Genomic DNA, 16,732 nt, shown 5'->3' with positions numbered 1-16,732 from the left:
ATGGAGTAGGGAAGAGGTGTTAATAATAGCCTACTGGCTAGACAATTTTCATAACGTGGTTATCTCATCTTTTTTATTATTAAAGATACTTATTTTGTGTTAGAAATTGTAAATGTTGGGGTGCCTGGGTAGCTCAGTCGTTAAGCATCTGCCTTCAGTTCAGGTCATGATCCCGGGGTCCTGGGATTGAGCCCCTCAGCAGGCTCCTCGCTCAGCGGGAAGCCTGCTTCTCCCTCTTCCACTCTCCCTGTTTGTGTTCCCTCTCTTGCTGTGTCTCTCTCTGTCAAATGAATAAATATATTCTTTAAAAAAAGGAAATTGTAAATGTTGGAATGCTGTGAAGATGAAAAAGAAATTTTATGCAATATCTAATAATTCTACCGAGAAATGTATGATGTCACCAAGATGGCAACATAAGTCTTTTCCAACTTTTCTCCTGCTCACAAGAAGAGCCACTAACAACTGTTCAAGAAACAGGTGCTACTGGGACACCTGGGTGCTCAGTGGGTTAAAGCCTCTGCCTTCGGCTCAGGTCATGATCCCAGGGTCCTGGGATCGAGTCCCGCATCGGGCTCCCTGCTCAGTGGGAAGCCTTCTTCCTCCTCTCTCTCTGCCTGCCTCTCTGCCTACTTGTGATCTGTCTGTCAAATAAATAAATACAAAATAAATAAATAAATAAATAAACAGGTGCTACTGAAAGAGTCTAAGGGTATGGGAGTGAGACTGAAGCACCTGCCTCACTGCAGTGACCGAGAGAGACTGCACAGGAAGGTGAAGAAGAGTAGGTACACGTTGACTGCTTTGTCCCTCCTGCAGGCCAGCATAGAAAGAGATTCCAAGGGGAAACACCAGCCTCCTTCAGCATTTTGTGTTGCCTTGTAGGGGTCCCAGTTCTGATTTTACACCACAAGCATGCAGGGGAATCTGCAGGACTCAGTTACTGGGAATCTGACCATGATGGAGAAAGGAGAGTGCTTGCAACAATCAGCACATGGATTTTAGCAGACCTAATTCATACTTGTAGTGCCAAAGCAGTTATCACAACCAGTGGTTTTGCTCATCTGCAGAACCAAATTGGGAGTGCATTCTGAGAGGGAGCTTGGTGGGCTACAAATCTTCAAAAAAAAAAAAAAAAAAAAAGAGCTTCGCTGTTCCTAGAGCCAGCCTCGTTTGCCCATGTCCAGGCCAAGTGTGAATCATAGCTCCACCTCTAGTGGAGACTGTCTTCCAGTCCCATCTGACCAGAAGGGCTGGAAGTTGTGTGGCCCAGTGGCACTCCAGCTGAGAGGAAGGCAGGTTGATTGTCCCTAGGGCAAGGAAAGAAGTGGGCATGAGGCCTTCCCATGCTAAGCACAGGCAGGAGGATAATTCACAGCCAAGGCAGGGGGTAGCTCCAGCCTCTCCTTATCAGAGAGTCTGGAAAATTGAAAGTAGTCTACAGCACTCCATCTCCTCCCCTCCCTCACCCTCCCTCCACCCACCTCCAGGCAAGGAAGCAGAGACGTAGCCCCACAAAACTCCTTGACGTGGATTTTGGTAATGATTTTTTTTAATAGAACACTAAGGCACAAGCAATAAAATCAAAATAACCCAGTTAGAAAATGGACAACTAACCTGAACAGACATTTCTCCAAAGAAAATACACCAAAGATCAACAGGTACATGAAAAGATGCTCAACATCACTAGTCATTGGAGAAATGGGAATGAAAACCACACCTGTTAGAATGGCCATGATCAAAAAGACAAGATGTTACAAATGCTGGTGTGGATGTGGAAAAAAGAGAACTCTTGTGCACTGCTCATGGAATTATAAATTGATATAGCCACTATAGAAAACAGTATGAAGAATCCCCCCAAAATTAAAAATAGATTTCCATATGACCCTGCAACTCCACTTCTAGGAAAATATCCAAAAGTAACAAAATCACTGATTTAAAAACATATCTATGTTCTGTGTTCATAGCATCATTATTTACAATAGCCAAGACATGGAAACAACCTAAGTGTCCATTATGGATGAATGGGTAAAGTCATGTCATACACATATATAATGAAATATTATTCAGCTGTAAAAAAAAAAAAAAAAACAAGGATATCCTGCCATTTGCCACAACATGAATGGACAAAAAAGATACACACACACACACATAATGTATATACCATAATGTAATATATATACCATATACATATACACAATGGACTATTATTCAGTAGTAAAAAAATTAAATCTTGCCATTTGCAACATGGATGGACCTTGACAGCATTATGTTAAGTGTAGTAAGTGAGACAGAGAAAGAAAAATATTGTATGATCTCGCTTATATGCAGAACCTTAAAAAAAAAGACTCATAGAAAAAGAGCACCTGGGTGGCTCAGTTAAGCCGTCTGCCTTCAGCTTAGGTCATGATCCTAAGGGTCTAGTATTGAGCCATGTGTTGGGCTCCCTACTCAGCAGGGAGCCTACTTTTTCTTCTCCCTGCTTGTGATCTCTCTCGTTATCTCTGTCTCTGTCTGTCTCTCTCTCAAATAAATAAATCAAATCTTTTAAAAAGAGAGAGAGAGACTGAGATTGGAATTTGGTTACCAGAGGAGGTGGGTCAGGTGAAGGGAAGGGCACTTGGAAGAAGGTAATCAAAGTACAAACTTTCAGTTAGAAGATGATTAAGTAGTAGGGATATAAAGTATCACACGATGACTATAGCTAACATTGCTAGATGATACACAGAAAAGTAAGAGAGTAAACTCAGAGTTCTCATCACAAGGAGAAAAAGCTTTTTCCCCTTTTTTCTTTTTCTCTTTCTTTTCTTTCTATTGTATCTCTATTAGAAGATGCATATTAGGTGAATCTATTGTAATCAGTTCACAATATATGTAAATCAGATCATCATGCTGTATGCCTTAAACTTACATATGGTTATGTCAATTATTTCTCAGTAAAAGTAGGGAAAAATAAATTTTAAAAAGTACTGTGCGGGTTACAAAGTATATAACCCCGTGAAAATATTTCCAGGATAAGCTGTTAGTTGAATAATTTAAATATTAGAACAAATTCTGTAACATGATTTTATAATTTTTTTAACATATATTCTCACATAACTATTATTAGTTCTCACTCTTCCTACTCTTTCTGGAATGGAATTATTGGAGAAGCAGTGGGGTATGATGACCATTACAATGGGGCTTGAGTGCTGTTTGGTTTTGTTTTAGAGAACAAATATTTTTCTTAATTATAATTGTTTTGGAGATTTTTCTCCCCTGAGGAGGAGAAAGAAAGAAAGAGAAAAATCTGATGTTTTTGTACTATCCCTGGACTAGGTACCTTTCACAAGTAGCCAATGTGTGTTGACGATGGTATAAGAGGTTTGGGGAGGGATAGAGAATGAGCTCTATCCCACAGAGCTGTGAAAGAAGTACATAAAGAAGTACTGCTAGGGAATTCTGCTATAAAACCTCTAAGTTATTTGCAAGAAGAGGCAATTTTGATCACTAATGCAGATAGTGTATGCAATTCCTTTATATTTCCATTCATTTAACCAATTAATCTACACTGAGGGCCCACTATGTATTGGGAGCTAAACTAGGAGCTAACTACTTTATTGCAACAGAATATTTCTTACCAGTAATCGCCTACATAAATTCTTTGCATCAGGGTTGTTTGCTAACATAAGCTTTAACAATTATTTACACGGTTGTTTATAAAATTACCATTTCAATTTGGTACTTAATACTTTTATTCAATTTCTCGAATTTAAAAATCTTATCTCCTGGGGCGCCTGTGTGGCTCAGTAGGTTAAGCCTCTGTCTTTAGCTCAGATCTCAGGGTCCTGGAATCGAGGCCCTCATCAGGCTCTCTGCTTGGCGGGGAGCCTGCTTCCCCCTCTCTCTCTGCCTGCCTCTCTGCCTACTTGTGATCTCTCTCAGTCAAATAAATAAAATCTTTTTAAAAAATAAATTAAAAAATAAAAATCTTATCTTCTGAATTAGGTTATAAAGTATTAAGAAGTCACGTCTTATTTCTCATGGTATTTTGACAATACTAACCATTCATTAAACCATTGTCATATTGTGGAGTAATTTTATAATTTCCCTAGCTGTTTCCGGCCTTGTTTTGAACTCCCTAGTGGCAGGATCAGCGGTGGACTCAGATTCATAAAAAGTGAGACATCGTAAGAAATTTTTCAGTCAAAGAACATCTGAAATATAAGTGAGGTCATCCCAGTTGAGGTTTCAACCTTTTTTTAAATCTTTGTTATTTTTCTTCAAATTAGAAAATACATCAGTGTTGAGAGGCAATAAATATACCTATTATTCCTTTAATAAAGAGATCCTTTGTGAACCTGAAAAAGATAACTCTTACAAGTGGGGTCTTGTGTTTATCTCTCTGAGACTCACTATCCTTTTTTCAGAAAAACCATTCCCTGAAAATAGCCTGAAAGTTATATACCAATGAGGACAAGAGTCCTAAGGGAAAGAAAACCTTTAAGGGAGTCACTGTTGAGAGGTAATTCTCCATGGTTCTCTACTATTTCTGCCCACTTTTGAAATAAGAGGCACTGACTGTGTTATCAAAGATGTGTAGATAGGAAACAGCCTTGGGAGCCTTTCTCCCTCTGGGGCAAAGTTCAGGCAAGTTCATTGCCTGCCATAGAAGACTTGAGTTCTTTAAGTGCATGATTCCTAATGCGTATGCAACATCCATCTGGGCTATTCCACATCATCACTGGGACTTGAAGGACAGGGAGAATTTTCATGAAAATGAGGTTTTACTTCCTACTGTGCTGCAAATAACAAATTCCTTTTGTTGTGACCCAGAGTTTCATATTTTCTATTAACTTCTTAGCTTACAAGTAGAGTGAAACCTTAGATTCTTTGCAGTTACTGACAGTCAATCCAACCCAGTTTAGGTACAGCAAACATTAGAGCTGTCTACTGTAAGGATAGCTACTTCTCCAAGATTGGGTTCTCAGAGTAAATAATACTAGGCCTCTGAGTTGCACTATAGCACCATTTCTCAAGGAGAGATATTCTCACCCTCCATCAATCTTAGAAAGTTTATTAAAGTCATTCTTTATTGACTCTTTAAGTCATCAAAACATTTTACCCTGGAAAGTTTAAACATCCACAATATTATGTCTATAAAGTTTTAGCATGCTATCTAAAGTTAACACATGAGTACAAAATCCTACTACAAAAAACCTCAAAATACTGACACCTATATAATATATCTATATATAATAATATGTAATTATATATTTATTATATAATATAAATATATTATTTATATATTTTATTACAATATATGAATGTAATAATATAAAATATATAAATAATATATTTTATTATATAATAATTATATAATTATAATTATAATGTAATAGTATTCAATAAATATTCATCATAATGTAAACCACAAATGGTTGATTTTTTTTAACTGAATTTAATTTTATCTAATTTAATTTTTTTTCAGTGTTGCAAAATACATTGTTTATGCACCACACCATGCAATGCATGCCCTCCTTAATAACCGCCACCAGGCTCACCCAACCATCCACCCCCTTCCCCTCCACAAACCTCAGTTTGTTTCTCAGACTCCATAGTCTCTCACGGTTTGTCTCTCCCTCTGACTTCCCCCAACTCACTTCTCCTCTCCATCCCCAATGTCCTCCATGTTATTCCTTATGCTCCACAAGTAAGGGAAACCATATGTTAATTGACTCTCTCTGCTTGACTTATTTCACTCAGCATAATCCCTTCCAGTTCTGTCCATGTTGATACAAAAGTTGGGTATTCATCCTTTCTGATGGAGGCATAATACTCCATTGTATATATGGACAATAGCCAATCTCCCAGAACCTGCGTTCAAATTGCTATACTATAAAACTTATAGAATATATGAATAGGCATACTATATATACATAACCAAAGTTAAGAAAAATTTAAATATGTATATATGATATAGATCTTATGTATTATTCATATATTATATAATTTATGTGTATATGGCCCTTTAAGCATAATGAAAATATAGACTTTTATCTTACTGATTAAGTACTGGTGATAAAAAAATAGAATACCAGTAAGAAACTTCATAAAAAATAAATTGGAAGCAGAGATATTAAGAGAAAAAGTGACCTTGTGTGTGTTTTGTTTTGTTTTTCTGTAGGTGTTATCTCTGATAGATGATACTTATAAATCAGGGCTAATGTGGTACCGTTCCAATTGACACATAAAATATAAGTGTTTCTGATGAACTTTATAAATGCCAAATAACAGATGTATGCATTGGCTATTAACATTCATAGATTTTCTTATTAAGAAGAAAGGCAGAAATTAAATTAAAGGTAATTGCTGGCCACATAGTGAAATTTCACAAAAAGCATGTCCAAGATGTTACTTGCTTTCAAAATAAAAGCAAAAAAGCATAATCTTAAAATTTATATATAAACTAAGGCATGTGTTTCTATCTGTACAAGCTATTTTGAAAGTTTCCAGACACCACCCCAATTTTTTTTAGATTACTTTGACCTACATGACAAGACAAAAATGCTTGTGAAAATGCGGTTTCTTTCTTTCTTTCTTTCTTTCTTTCTTTCTTTCTTTCTTTCTTTCTTTCTTTCTTTCTTTCTTTTTGAGAATGCTATTTCTGAGTACATGAAAAATAATGCAATAATAGCAAGGTGGTATCTGAGAGTATATGTTTATCCAGTGACTCTATTAAGCAAACTTTGAAAATATATAATACTTCCATTTATATCTAACTTTGTCAAATATTTAAAAAAGAACAATATCTGATTTCTTATAAAGGTTAAAAAATAAATCAGTTTTTAAAAATTCTTTCAGAAACTATACTTCATCTTTCTTCTTTCAAGAATACATCTACTTAAAATGTATTATTTATATATATGTAAATTAAACAAATATTTATTGAGTGATAAGGATTTGCTAGACATTTGGAATGCATCAGTGAATAAAGCAAATAGTCATATCCTCTTTGGACTTATAGTATAAAATTGGCAGAATAATTTTTTAAAAGATTTACTTGTTTATTTTAGAAAGAGAGAGTGTTTGTCTGTGGGGAGAATGGAGGAGAGAGAAGGAGAGAGAGACTCTCAAGCAGACTCCCCACTGAGACCAGAACCCAATAAAAGGCTCATTCTCAGGACCCTGAGATCATGACCAGATCTAGAACCAGGAGTCATGCACTAAGGTACTGTATCACCCAGACACCCTGGCAAAATAATTTTTAAACTTCATATAAAGTGGAAGAAATTCATTCTCAACTGTATTCCAAATATACTCAAGAATATAAATAATAAAAAGACTTAAAAATATAAATAAATAGGTCCCTTGAACTCAGATGGTAAATAGTAATGACTACTTTTCTGGTGCCCTGAGGATTAATAAATTCACTAAGTGGTCCTCACCCTTAAAGATATTTGCTTAGCTATGTTGCAGGCATCCATTAAAATACAGTTATAGTATTAAAGTGAAAAAAAAAAGTAACTAAAAATAGAATAGAATTGTCTAGGTCACCTTCAGACGGATGGAATAACCAATCTTTGACAAAACAGAATTAACAAACTCTATGCTTCTTTTTTATTCTGGATTTGGAAATCTTACTCTACTTTAAATGTTTAGACCTTCATGACCATATTAAAATAAGTTTACTACCTTGGACTGAAAAAATGCCATACTTTTTTCTTCACAATAAGTAATTTTTTAAAATGAGGATTTGGAATTGAAATGCTATGCCTCAAACAAGCTATCTGAAAATTAACAATTTAACATCTTCTAGATTCATAGTAAGTGTATTTTATTTAAAATTAATATTTCATGGTGGCCACTGTTACTTTTAAGCCCCCCAAATAGCCTGTAGTTTGGAATAAATGTTCTGTGAAGCATGCTGCATAATCTGGAGGAAGTTGTATGAAGAAACAATGATGTATTTTTTAATCAAATGTACTTAAATGTTTTATTTCTGAGTCAGATTTTATAGTTTTTGATAAAGATGATATAGATAATACACCATACACTATTTTCAAAAGTATTGGTCAGAAATACTCATATAAATAATGCAATTTACTATGATTTACTATATTTTATGGTGTAAAACATTTATGGAAGGAAACTTCAATTGTAAATGGTGACACTGCTTATTAACCACTATAGCTTTACATTTTTATTATCTGTAATACTAGCCAGAATTATATACTTTTTCTTTGAGTTTTGACTTGAAATTTGAGGCTCCAAATTCCTCTATATTATATTATATCTAAAAGTCAAAAGTAGACTCTTCTTGAAATTAGTTTTTATATTGGAAAATAGAGAACTAAATTATATAATGAATGTCATAAGTAATTACTCCAAATGCCTTAAACATATAAACACCAGAAGCTTTTTTTAAAAAATTAAAATGTTTGCCTTTAAAATAGGACATAAAATTATTAATTTATATTCTTGCAACATAAATGTGCCTTCATTTTTACCTCAAAGTATAGTGGTGATTGTTACCGAAAATATTGCTAGTTCAAAATATTGAAAGAAGGTTATTTGCATTCATCCCGAGATAAATACCAACATCACTAAAATAAAATATTCTGAAATAGGAAGCATGTCATCCTAACTGAATTACTCTCTTATATGAAGTGTCGGGGGAAATTGCTTTACTTTAGTACTTATCAGAAGAGCACACAACCCTTATCTCTGACTTGAATTATTAGGAGCAAAATAACTTTGAAATAGCTTAGTTTCTTGCCTTTGCTAGCTGCTTTTTTTCCTTAGAATTATGATGCATTTTATAATGATTATAAAGAAGTGATCATTGAAATATTAATGGATGATAATATTATTTATTTTGTGTTATCTTTCTTGCAAAACTTTTATCAATTTGCTTATAATATGATGAAAACATGAATAGAACAAATACAAACTCTTTTACAACATTATTCAATAAATAAGTAAATGTAAATACCTCGGGAATAGAGAATTGACATGCTTCTCCAATTTAGATTAATTTAATTAGCTTAATTTAGATTAATTATTCAATGGGTTTCCATTGTACTAGTTCCTCTATTTTTGTTTTTAATGGAAAAGTAATGTTCTTTAAAAAATAAAAATTAAATAAGGGAAACAGAATGGGAAAAGTGGTAGAAATTAGAGTATGCAATAAACAGATTGTAAATAAAAATTGAATAAATGGCTATAGTAAAATTATCCTAAAAATATTAGGGTTAAAGAAATAATCATAGTGGAAAGAAAATATTTAGAAATGATAAGCAATGAGAATTCTGTTTTTAGAAACAGAAGAGATGAAAATTAATTATTAATGGTTTGATCTAAGAATTAGAAAAACGTCATAAAATGCATCTTAAGAAATTAGAAGTAAAGTTAAAATCAGAAATTGTTAATATATGAAAAAATAAAAGATAATTAACAAAATTTTTAAAAATTAGAAAAAAATACTTTAGATATGCATCTGGGAAGAATGATCTTACAGTAAAAAAGCAAGTAAAATTTTGTATAAATACCCAGGAAAGAAAAGGAAGGGCATAAATATCCGTAAAATACATACTAAAATAATCAAGAGATATGACCATTAATTTAAACCAATAAATTGTGTGAACACATATACACTAAAACAGCTGAAAGTTAAAATGTTGCAGGAACATAAGAAAAAAAAACATGGCTCAAGGAAAAAATATAAATTGAAACATACCAAAACCCCTATGAGAAATAATGTAATTTAAATTTTTCACATCTCTCCAGCACCCTGCAAAAAAATAAGGAGAAAGCAGAAGTATCTCAAGCACAAATCACTTTACTAGCCATTCTTATGAATTCAAGGACACAAAAAATCTCTATTAGGAAAAGTTGCCCAAACCCTTTTACAAGGCTGATAGAAACTTGCTATCAAAACTGCGAAAGACATTTTAAGACACTTGACAATTTGTTCCATTATGAAACACTTCTTTTCTTTTTTTTTTTACAGTTTTAAGCAATTCTTCACTACTCTAAGATCATCAGTGTTTTCTGCTATATTTTCTTTTCCTTGAATAATTTTAGAAGATTTATATTTTTTTAAATTTTTTACATTTTGATCTTAATTTATCTAAAACTTTAAAAATTTTAATTTCAGTATACTTAATATACAGCATTGTATTATAGGTGTACACTATAGATATTCAGCACCCAGTGCTAATCATGACACATGTACACCTTAATCCCCACCACCTATTTCACTCATCACCCTACCCACCTTTCCTTTGGCAATCATCCACTTGTTCTCTGTAGTTAAGAGTCTGTTTCTTGGTTTGTTTCTCTCTGTTTTTCCTTCACTCTTTTTTTTTGTTTCTTAAATTCCACAAATGAATTAAATCATATGCTATTACTCTTTCTTTGACTTATTTTGCTTATCTTTATACTCTCTAGCTCCATCCATGTCATTGTAAATGTCAAGATTTCATTAGTTTTTATGGCTGAGTAATATTCCATCATATGTATATACATCATCTTCTTTATCCCTTCATCTATTGATGGACACTTGAGTTGTTTCCATAATTTGGCTATTGTAAAATATTTATAGGTGTACATGTATTCCTTTGAATTAGTGTTCATGTATTTTGGGGGTAAATATCTAATAGTGTGATAACTGGGTAATAGGGTAGTTCTATGTTTAATTATTTTAGAAAACTCCATACCATTTTCCACAGTGACCACACCAGTTCACATTCCCACCAGTAGTGCATGAGGGTTTCTTGTTCTCCACATCTTCAACAATTCTTGTTCCATGAGCTTTTGATTTTATCCAATCTGACAGGTGTGATATCTTATGGTTCTTATTTATAGTTCTCTGAAGATGAGTGATGTTGAGCATCTTTTCATGTGTCTGTTGGCCATCTGGATGTCTTCTTTGGAGAAATGTCTGCCATGTCTTCTGTCCATTTTTTAATTGGATTATTTGGTTTTTGGGTGGTGAGCTGTATCATTTCTTTATAGATATTGGATACTGATCATTTATATATTTTGGATACTAACTAATATCTTTATTTGGATGTTTGCAAATATCTTCTCCCATTCAGTAGATCGTCTTAAAGTTTTTTTGATTGTTTTCTTTACTGTACAAAGACTTTTCATACTGACATAGTCCCAGTAGTTTATTTTTGCTTTTATTTACCTTGCTTCAGGTGATATATTGAGAAAAATGTTGCCGCAACTTATGTCAGAGATAATACTGCCTATATTCTCTTCTAGGACTTTTATGGTTTCAGGTCTCCAACTTAAGTCTTCATGCTATTTTGAGTTTATTTTTGTGTATGGTGTAAGAAAGCGGTCCAGTTTCATTCTTTCCATGTGGCTGCCCAGTTTCCCCAATACCATTTATTGAGGAGATAGTTCTTTTCCCATTGGATTTCTTTCCTACTTAGTCAAATACTAATTAGCTATATAATTGCGGGTTCACTTCTGGATTTCCTATTCTGTTCTATTGATCTCTGTGTCTGTTCTGTACTGGTACCACATTGTCTTGATGACTACAACTTTGTAGTATAACTTTAAGTCTGGAATTATGATACCTCTAGCTGTGCTTTTCTTTCTCAAAATGGTTTTGGAATTTATTTTGGAGGAAAGAGGAGGTAAATATATATCTTTAAAATTCTCTTTTTATCAAAATGATGGATAATTATATCAACACTAGTTATATGAAAGACTTAGCAGATTTCATTGATCACAAAATCTGTATGAGCCCTTAGTAGTGAAGCAATGCATGCATACATTTGGCAGGTTATGCTTGATTTTAAACCTGAATGGAAGAGGAATGTGAAACCATATCACATCACTTTGGGTGAAAATTCTTTAGCTGCAGGCTTAAGAAGACTAATGGGAAGTATAAAAGCTTTAATACAATAATTATCAAGAGTTCTTATATGTGGAACATAAGGAATATTGCAGAAGACCATAGGGGAAGGGAGGGAAAACTGAATGGGAAGAAATCAGAGAGGGAGATAAACCATGAGAGATTTTGGACTCTGGGAAACAAACTGAGGGTTAAGAAGGGAAGAGGTGGGGAGATGGGGTAGCCGGTTGATGGATATTAAGCAGGGCACATGTTGTGATGTGAACTGTGTGTTATGTATAACGAATCGTTGAACACTACATAAAAAACTAACGATGTACTATACGTTGGCTAACTGAACATAATAAAATAAATTTAAACAAATAACAAATAAAATAAAATAAAATAGAGATTCCATTAAAAAAAGAGTTCTCAGGGGCGCCTGGGTGGCTCAGTGGGTTAAGCCTCTGCCTTCGGCTCAGGTCATGATCCCAGAGTCCTGGGATGGAGCCCCGCATCGGGCTCTCTGCTTCGCAGGGAGCCTGCTTCCTCCCTTCTCTCTCTGCCTGCCTCTCTGCCTACTTGTGATCTCTGTCTGTCAAATAAATAAATAAAATCTTTAAAAAAAAAAAAGGAATTCTCGTGATGAAAAATGAAATGGAATGAAGAATGAAATGCTTGGAAAAGCACAAGCAACTCCAACTCTCAACAACATATCTGAAGTCTTAATTGTTAATTTCCAGTCCAGCCTGGGAGACATGAAGTTGAGCTACGTGATCTCTAAGGTCTTTCTCAATTAGTTGAGTTTTTGATTCCCTGTGAGAAATGCTTTCCTTGGGACACCTCCGTGGCTCAGTTGGTTAAGCATCTGCCTTCTGCTCTGGTTATGATTCCAGTGTCCTGGGATCAGGCCCTCTTGGGGCTCCCTGTTCACCAGAGAGTCTGCTTCTGCCCCTCCTCCCTGCTCATGCTCTCTCTCTCTTAAATAAATAAATAAAATATTTTTAAGAAAATACTTTTCTTTTTTTTTTTTTTTTAAGATTTTATTTATTTATTTGACAGAGAGAAACCACAAGTACACTGAGAGGCAGGCAGAGAGAGAGAGAAGGAAGCAGGCTCCCCGCTGAGCAGAGAGCCCGACGCGGGACTCGATCCCAGGACCCCGAGATCATGACCTGAGCCGAAGGCAGTGGCTTAACCCACTGAGCCACTCAGGTGCCCAAGAAAATACTTTTCTTACAATGAAAGAATTTGGATTAAAAAATTGTCAACAGGGCACTTGGGTGGCTCAGTGGGTCGAGCCGCTGTCTTCGTCTCGGGTCATGATCTCAGGGTCCTGGGATCGAGTCCCACATCGGGCTCTCTGCTCAGCAGGGAGACTGCTTCCCTCTCTCTCTCTCCCTGCCTCTCTGTCTACTTGTGATCTCTCTCTGTCAAATAAATAAATAAAATCTTTAAAAAAAAATTGTCAACAAAGTAATTTTCTTAAATAGCTCTGTAGACTGAATCACTGTTTTTCAAAAAGTCTTCTAATATATTAAATAATAGACAAAAATTTTAACTCTAAAAAAATTAACTATAAAGTAGAATGCATAGGTGCAGGTATAAATACATATGCTGAAAACTTATTTTAGGATGCATAAGAACAAACTGTAAAATGCAGCAGTATTGATTCTAGTAGCAAAATGATTCAAAGCTAAACTGTCCCTTAACATGTCACAATTTTTGGCACTTTAACCTGGATAATCAAGTGTTTAAAAAAATAACAACACAGGTCTATATCCAGTCAAAGAGATATACATGGCTATAGATAAACTGAAAAGTAGAACAAATTAATGCAATGCCTTGTTTAAATTAATATGATACATATGTCTGCCTTTCTCCCTTCCTTTTAGGAAGGAAAAAATATGATAAAAAATATGGATGAAAAAAATAGGATCATCTAATTTTGAGCCTAAAAACTGGCATCTATCCACAGCAGGGATACAGAAGGAGCGATCCTCACTCACAATCATATCTAGATGGCATGTGCTCTACCAACCATATTAAAAACCTGACATAAGAGAGGAAGATTATTTGTTCCTCTACATCCATACTTTATCTGTATTATGATATACTACTTTTTTTTCTTATCATCATACAACATCTACTTCCTAAAAGCTAAGGATGTTGGTAAAGCCTCAATAGAATTTTTATTTACGTTTTTACTTTTTTAAAATTTGAAAATGTAAAAAAAAATCTCTTGGATGAAAAAATATTATCATCTAATTTTGAATAGAAAACCCAGTTGCACTTTTCTGAAATATTTGTTTAACATACGGCACCTGAAAATTATCTTCATTGTCTACAATGTCTGTAAAAATTTTGGCAGCTAAAATTTAAAAGGGGAAATAGGTAATGAAAAGTGATGTAATGTTAAAATAAATTATTATTATTTTTTAAAGATTTTATTTATTTATTAGAGAGAGAGATTACAAGCAGGCAGAGAGGGAGAAGCAGACTCCCTGCTGAGAGAGAGCTCAACACGGGGCTCGATCCCAGCACCCTGGGATCATGACATGAGCAAAAGGCAGAGGCTTAACCCACTGAGCCACCCAGGCGCCCAAAAGAAATTATTTTTATTAAGCACCTTTATTTTACCCACAGGTAGTATGAATTATTGAATATGATGTACATTCCAAGTTTACTGTTGAAATGTGTAATTTTTAATAGGGAATAGTTGCATGATAGGAAAATAATATCAGATGAATAAATTAAACTATTTAGATAATAGTATATACAGAAATGAAAAAAATATATAAGAAATCAAAATTTGCATTTTTTCAAAAATGAGGAAATATCTGAATATTTTATTTGTAATGGGGTAAGGTTTTGGCTTAATACATTCAAGTAGATCAATATATAATACCAAGGGTTACATGCTGATTTTGAGGGGAACATACATTAATGGGTACATGCATGTTAAGCAATCAAAGACAAAAAGATCATCAGGGCACTAGCCATAGACTCTCCAGAATACCTTTGTCTAACAACAGTCATTGGTCTTCTGCTATTACACAACCCATTAACATTATTGGAGCAATAGATGTGATGTGGTTTGATCCACTCCCTTGAAAATATTATTTCATATTTCCTCTGTAGGCCTTTTGTCAATCATAGAATATTCTTAGAGTGCTTAATAATTCCACTTAAGTTTTAGCATAAAAATTATACTTGTGGCTTAGTATTGATTACAAACCAAGTAATTACACTTTTTTCTTTTTGATATAATGCCTACTTATCTCATTCAGTAAATATATATGTTCCAGGAACTGTGATGGCCTCTTGTCTAATGATAATCTCATTAGGCAAAGACAAATGAATGTATTTATCAAAAGGTACTTATTATTAGAATGAAGAAATACCGAATTCATAAATCTTTAAAAGTTTATACATACATACATCATTATATTTATACACAAATGCAAATATATAAATCATTGGAATGTGTAATATTTCATCTCTTTATAATTGGAGACATTCATTTAGGGTTATATAATAGTGTTTTGAAATATTTGTGTCTATAAATTGTACTCCTAGCAAGCAATGACTAATTATCTTTCTCTATCAATAAATTTATAAAATTATCATTTCTATCTCTATTGAAGAATTATGAAAGTCCATGTGCATTTTCAAAAGCAGAAAAAAAGCAGTGTAAGCAAATTTAGAAAAATGTGAATTTTATCTGAACATTTCTATATCCATTTTTTCCTTTCAATAAGAGAAACAGCTAAAACTTCTAGACATAGCTTCAAATATTTCACTTAAATAAAATATATCAGTAAATACTGTTCTTTCTTGACACTTAAAATCTTGGAACAAAGCTTATGATGCCTTGAGTTAATACCTTTTTTACTTTCAATTAGTTATTTTACACTGTGAAGTATAATTTCTAAATATTTAAGATGTCAGAAAAGAATAGTAGTTGCTGACAGAATTTTTTTCCCCCAAAGGCAGACAGTTTATTCATGTGGATCAATTCAAGACATTAAAATAAGTCACAAGAAATGAGAATAGGTTACACTCATCTTTATTCTGTGTACTGCATACTGTTTCATTTTATTTTGTTTTTGTCTCTGTGGATTTCTGTTTTTCTGGTTGTTCACTCATCACTCATTTTTCTATACTCTCATTAAACCACTATTTATTGAGTGACTATAATAAGGAGGCACTTTGCTGGTCTAGATGTGATTATGGAATGAAACCTGCAAAAAAAAAAAAAGAAAAAAAAGAAAGAAAGAAGAAGATTTTTGCCCACAGAGTCTCTAGCCTATAGTTGGAAAGATTGACATAAAATAAAAAATCAAGAAGTACATTTGTAAATTGTGACAAATACTAAAAGTAGAGATGTACTGGATTTATAAGTGGTTTCTTATCGAAGAAGACAGCACGCACACATTCACTTGCCTTCTGTGAACATGAGAAAGGAAGAATGGACAAATACAACTGGTATTGAGGAAGCGGTTATAAGAAGTTGTGGTATCTCCAATTTAAAGGCTTCTATTCTTGGGCGCCTGGGTGGCTCAGTGGGTTGAGCCTCTGCCTTTGGCTCAGGTCATGATCTCAGGGCCTGGGATCGAGTCCCGTATTGGGCTCTCTGCTTGGCAGGGAACTTGCTTCCTCCTCTCTCTCTCTGTCTGCTTCTCTGCCTACTTATAATCTTGCTCTGTCAAATAAATAAATAAAATCTTAAAAAAAAATTAAAAAAAAATAAAGGGTCCCATTCTTTTAGAAAAAAATATGGAACGAGATTATCAAATAAAAATAACTTTAGAAAAGTCACAGATACTCCTAAAAAGTGTGAAAAAGCACTGCAGATAATGGAAAGTATATTTACTAGAGGAATATACTAAAACTACTGAG

The sequence above is a fragment of the Mustela nivalis genome (genome assembly GCF_964662115.1).
Source record: "Mustela nivalis genome assembly, chromosome: 12".
In the NCBI taxonomy this organism is placed as follows: domain Eukaryota; kingdom Metazoa; phylum Chordata; class Mammalia; order Carnivora; family Mustelidae; genus Mustela; species Mustela nivalis.
This window is presented reverse-complemented; position numbering follows the sequence as displayed.